We start from the raw sequence: 6,364 nt of genomic DNA, 5'->3' as shown, positions 1-6,364 counted from the left end.
AAAGTGGTGGCGGTGCTTAAACTTTCTTGGATGCAGATCCAAGGCTGTGCTTTGCTCTATCAACCGCGTAATGCCGTCCGTGCCCCTGTCACTTGCTGCCGCTTGCCGCTTGTCCCTCCACTGTTTCAGGATGCTTGCGGTTCGGTCCTGATCTCCCACAGCACTCCCTCTGCTCCTATCTTCTTCCTTCTCCAGGGCACTGGCTGTCCACAATAGGGTCCCCACAAGCTCCTCTGGACCCTCTTTACCAGAGTGGGTAAGGGAAGTGATTGAGGCCTCTTTACAGTTTGTTTCAGCCCAGCAGAGTATTAAGATCATAGGGAGAGGCTTTTATCTCCGTCCTCTTAGGCGCGTTTGGAGGGAACAAGAGACAGGGCCTTCTTGGTGGCTGCTCCCAGGCTCTGGAGCTCCCTCCCTGAGAGGCCAGGCTGGCTCCATCCCTGCTTCCGTTTCGGTGGCAGATACAAACATTTTTATGCCGCTAGGCTTTCTCACACTGATATGTGTGCTGTAAGAGCTTTATAAAGAGTTTTTGAATTTTAAATCTGAACATGTAATGTTTTTAACTTTTTGAAATCGTTTCATTGTTTTTAAACTTTGTATTTTTATTGTTTTATACTGTTTTAACTTGGACTATTTTAAATTTAGTTACCCACCTTGAGGAAGGTGGGATATAAATAAATAAAATAATAATGACAATAATAATAATAATAATAATAATAATAATAATAATAATAATAATACCATGGGCTTGAGCCTACAGGCTATGAGCAGATCAATGGAGGATGGGGGGCCTGGAATTGTTTTATTCACAGGGCAAAATTGAAGGCAGCTAACAACAAACAGTAACAAGACAAATTTATAATAGGGTTTCCTGGGCAGAGTTTGTTCAGAGGAGGTTTGCTGTTGCCTTCCCCTGAGGCTGAGAGAGTGTTCCCTTTTAGCTTACAAGGGGCAGTCACTTGTGATGTTATTCAGCATGAACCACAGTTGAACAAAGGACACCATTCAAATAAACACACCAAATCTAACAAATAGGGAATACACACACACACACACACACACACACACAGGTTGAGTCTCCCTTATCTAGAATTTCAGAATCCAAAATACTCCAAAAACCAAAACATTTTTCATAGATGGCTGAGAAACTCACACATTTACTGTCTGATAGTTTGATATACACAAACTTTCTTTCATGCATAAAAGCATAAAAAATATTGTGTAAAATACCATCAGGCTAAGTGTATAAGGTGTATATGGAAAATAAAATGAATGTTGAGTTTAGACTTGGCCCCATCTCCAGGATCTCTCCTTATGTGCATATATGCAAATAATGGCATTCTAAAATCCCAAAAGACCAAAAATCTAAAACTTCTGTTCCCAAGCATTTCAAATAAGGGAGACTTGACCTATATCTTAAAGCCTAGGGACAATGTGGCGGGTTATAAACTTTCTAAAGAAAGCAAATAAACCAACAACTGGCATTCTTTGGCAGAGAAAGCTAATGATCTTGTAAAACTACAAATCCCAGGATTCCATAGGATGGAGCTTCAAAAAAACTGCCTTATTTCTTTAGAGAAAAATACTACAAAATGAAGTACTGTTGGTACATTACACCAAACAGATTGTTAGACAAAGAGAATCTTCTGGTCTCAGTTGAAGTTTCCTTGAGCATTAACAATTTAATAATAAGAAATAAATCTCAATTCTTGCGTCTTCAAAAGGCATTGGCAAAGTCCTCCACGGACTCTCTTCCATGCCAACATTCTCTGAAGATGGCAGCCGCAGATGCTGGCGAAATGTCAGGAACTAACTCTTCTAGAGCATGGCCACATAGTCCCCAAAACCCACAAAAAACTATGAACTGGCAAAAGATTCCTTGCCTAGTAAAACCCTATGAAATGCATGGGGTCACTGTGGAGTATATCACATGGAAATTTTTAGAGCTTTTGCCACTCAGTTCTGAAGTGACTGTGAGTCCAACGATGTGGATTCACGTCATAACGTGAATGTGTTATCAGATGAGATTCCTTTCTATGGGCGCTCCTTCCTTGGCGCTTCTGCAGTGATTCCAAAGTGACCACTCATTTTGATGAATTCAGAAAAAAAGTGAATTCACAGAATTTGCATTCAAGCTCATTTCAATTTCACTTCAAATTGGTCTGGTGTGGAAGATCACTCCGATGTCACACCCCCCCCCTTGGCCCCCTGCGTCCTGCTCCTTCATCCCCTTCCTCCTCCTTCACCCCCCTGCCACCCATCCCATCATCCCCTGCCTTTTCCTGCATCTGAATCCTGGCCCCAGTGACCCCCTGCCACCTATCCCATCATCCCCTGCCTTCTGTTGCATCTGAATCCTGGCCCCAGTGACCTCCTGCCATCTATCCCATCATCCCCTGACTGCTCATTCATCCCGATGAAGGATGACAGCTAAGGAGCGGGCAGGGAAGGATGACAGCATCCAGAGCCCCACTGAGCCGAAAGGGTGCTGACTCAAATCATTGAACCCTCAAAGTATGCTCTGGTGTGGTAATACAATGTGCACTCACCACGCTTTGCTTGAATCCGCATCACATGACTTGTCTGGAATCACACTGACTCCGCTTCCCGCTCGATTTGGAAGGGCAACGGAAAGGCAACCAGGTGTGGTAAAACATCATGTTTTAACATGAATTCGCATTGCTAGACAGGAGTGACTCTGTATTTAGTGTGAAAAAACATCATGCTTCGTGTTACTAGAACAGAAGTGACTGCGGATCTGAGCTGCAAACCCCCCACGTGTGATAAGGGCCTGTAAGTCAACAGACGACCTGAAGGGATATACACATAGGGTATACACAGGACGAGGCACTGCATAACGGAGAGCATCCAAGCAAAAATAATGGGGGGGGGGGGGGAATTATACAAAATGAAAGCTAAAAACACTCATATAAATGTAAATGCATGCCTGAAGAGGATGTTGAAATGTAGGACATGTCCTGGTAAAGGAGGGCCTTTGGTCACTCTGTCTCCTCCTAATTTTGCAGTTCCCTGCCCCAACCCAGATCCCCCAACCCACCCCCAACTCTCCTTACCATAAGCCTTAAAAAGGGGGATGGGTGGGGGTGGGAGGGTATTGAACCTGTAAACTAATGTCTAATTCAAGGTTTGGGAGCCATTGCATGATTAAACATATCGTCATGTTGGCCATATTTAGGGTTGCCATAACCCGGTTGCAACCGGGTCTTTCCCGGTTTTGGCGGCACCTGCCCGGTCACGGCACGGGTGCAGCCAAAAACCGGGAAAAGCCCGGTTGCAGCGGGGTTGCTAGGCAACCCTGGGGCCTCGCTGCCCTCCTCCTCCTCCACCGCACATGGCCGCGCGGAGGAAAAGGAGGGCAGCGAGGCCTGGGGCGGAGGAGGCTGCAGGGAGGTGGCGCCTCTTGGGCGCAGCCGCACCAACCTCCCCGCCTCCCTGCAGCCTCCTCGCCTCCTTCCTGGTCTCCGCGGGGGCCAAGAAGGAGGCGAAGCCCCGGCCATCGCCGGCACTCTCCCCGCCTCCTTCCTGGTCTCCGCGGGGGCCAAGAAGGAGGCGAAGCCCCGGCCATCGCCGGCGCTCTCCCCGCCTCCTTCCTGGTCTCCGCGGGGGCCAAGAAGGAGGCGAAGCCCCGGCCATCGCCGGCGCTCTCCCCGCCTCCTTCCTGGTCTCCGCGGGGGCCAAGAAGGAGGCGAAGCCCCGACCATCGCTGGCGCTCTCCCCGCCTCCTTCCTGGTCCCTGCGGGGGCCAGGAACGAGGCGAGGCCCCGGCTTTTCCGGCGGCCTGCTCGCCTCCTTCCTGGTCCCTGCGGGGGCCAAGAAGGAGGCGAGGCCCCGATCCTGGCCTCCGATCGCGGCGAGACCCGGGGCCCAGGCGGGGAGGGAAAGCCTCCTTAAGTGGAGGCTTTCCCTCGCCGCTTGGCTTCCGCTCCCCACCGCGATCGCGAGGGAAATGTAGGACAAAATTTTCAAATGTAGGATACATTTTTGGAGGTCCGGCACTATGGCAACCCTAGCCATATTGTGCTGTTGTGTGCCTTAAAGTCTTTTACGACTTATGGTGACCCTAAGGCAAACCTACCATGGGGTTTGCTTGGCAAGATTTATTCAGAGGGGGTTTACTTTGCCTTTCCCTGAGGCTGAGAGAGTGTCACTTGATCAAGGTCACCAAGTGGGTTTCCATGGCCAAGCCAAGATTCAAGCCCTGGTCTCTAGAGCCATACTCCAACACTCAAGCCTGGGGCCTATAAACTTTCTTAATGCAAAGTTTGGAAGCTGTTGCATTAAACATATCCAGGGTAGCCGTGTTGGCCATATAGCAAAGTACAATAACATCCCTCAATAAACCCTTAATGAGGACAACCAAAATGCACTCAATCTGTGTTGCAGGCTTTCCAAGCTCCACTGGCTTCTCCATCAGTCACAGGTGTTAAAAACCATACAGGAGACAGGAAAAAAATGACAATGGTAGCCCTAGGCTTTTCAGGAAGCCTCAATACCTTTGGATCAGGTGTTGTTAGGGTACAATATGCAAATGTAGTTCCAACTGAAAAAAAGTTGCATCCTATTTAATTGGAATTTAAGGTGTCATGGGTCCAAAACATACTGCAGAAATAATTCAGTTTGAGACCTCTTTAACTGCCCTGGCTCAGTGTCAGGAAATCCTGGGAATTGTACCTTATTGTGGCACCAGATCTCTTTGACAGAGAAGCCTAAATTTCTCACAAAACTAGAGTTCCCAGGGTTCCCTAGCATTGAGCCAGGGCAGTTCAAGTGGTCTCAAACAAGATTATTTCTGCAGTGTGTTTTGGATCATAGCCTTTGTGGCAGTAAACTGGAAGAAAGGTTTGCAGGTACACTGGTGCCTCGGGATACGAAATGATCGGGTTACGAAATTTCCGGGATACGAAAAAGTTGGATTGGCAAAAACTGTTTCGGGTTACGAAATATTTTTCGGGTTACGAAATTCATTTCGGCGCGAAATTCAAATGCTGCAAAGTGCAGCTATAGCTTTCCAGTGCTAACGGAAAAAGTGTTTCGGGTTACGAAATTTTCGGGTTACGAAAGGAATGGCGGAACGAATTAATTTCGTAACCCGAGGCACCAGTGTATGTGATGCTTTCTTCTAAAATGTTTTGGAGATTATTTGGCTGCCTCTGAGATCATTTAGGTATTTAGTTGCCTAAGTAGAGCCACAAGATGTAGACTTTGCCACCACTGCAACACCTACACAGGTGAAGGAGATGTTCCAGGCTGCAGGTGTCCGTATAATCAACAATAGAGGAGAAAAATATGGTCTCCACCATGTTATAGTCCTATATGGAAACCATGCTGGCTCATGCACATAAATAGAAATGCTGAGGTCTAACCCCCATCACGCCCTCTTCCATAGGTTTCTCCCTAGAATCATAACATAGGTCTGCAAGGGACCTCAAAAACCCATTTACAGTCATCTCTCCATATTTGTGGCTGTCAGATCCAAACAGTAATCCACCACAAACTCTTCCAGAAAAGATGAAGTTTATTGTGAGAGGGACAGCCACTTAGCATGATTACAGCAAGGCCAAGCAGCTCAAGGCTGAACAGTTTAATGATTACAGCAAGGCCAAGCAATTCAAACTAGCGATAAGAGAAACAATGGGGACTGTCAAAGATTAACCAGAACTGTGGAAACTGCCAGATAGGCAAGAATGAGATAGTAGACTAGTTTTAGGAAACTGTTAAGGATCAAACAGAATTGTTAAAAGGTAACCAGGAAAGATGTTGCTTAAGCTATGCTTGCCTCTTTAGAATGTATAAAAGGTTTGAAGAAAGACAGTTGAGCGCGGCAGTCTTGGGATCGCCACCTTGGCGTGCTGTCGCCCCGTACGGAAAATAAAGGTGTGCTTATTTTGGACCACAGCTCAGACTCTTGACACTCTTTGTTGCTGGGCGCTCCAAGGACCTTTCTGGCGTAGGTGGGGAGGTCTGCTACTTTCCGCCTTCAATTGGAGATACAGACAGATGTAGCTAGACAGGCTTTTTTGCAGAATCTGAAAGGCAAACCTCAAACACCTAACTAAAAGCACATTCCCTCCCACCTTTTTTTCCTGTGGACACTTTTCCCTCCCCGTACCATGAGAACCAGGCTCCTTGGCCATGCCTATTCTCACAGCTGCCCGACCGTTATCACCCAACATTCCAACCCTCTTCCAAGCAAGCAAGCTAACTAGCAGCAGCAATTCCCATTCACAACCCTCCCCATCCCCCAATTCCCTTAGCAGGCAGAACTACATCTAAAACAATTATTAAAATCAAAATGAACAGTGAAAATACAGGAACTGGGAATATTGACTAGTAATTGACT

Source organism: Sceloporus occidentalis, unplaced genomic scaffold (assembly GCF_023333645.1).
Source record: "Sceloporus occidentalis isolate IW3139 unplaced genomic scaffold, rSceOcc1.0.p SCAF_1, whole genome shotgun sequence".
Lineage (NCBI taxonomy): Eukaryota > Metazoa > Chordata > Lepidosauria > Squamata > Phrynosomatidae > Sceloporus > Sceloporus occidentalis.
The sequence above is the reverse complement of the archived record's forward strand: the minus strand, read 5'-3'. Positions refer to the sequence as shown.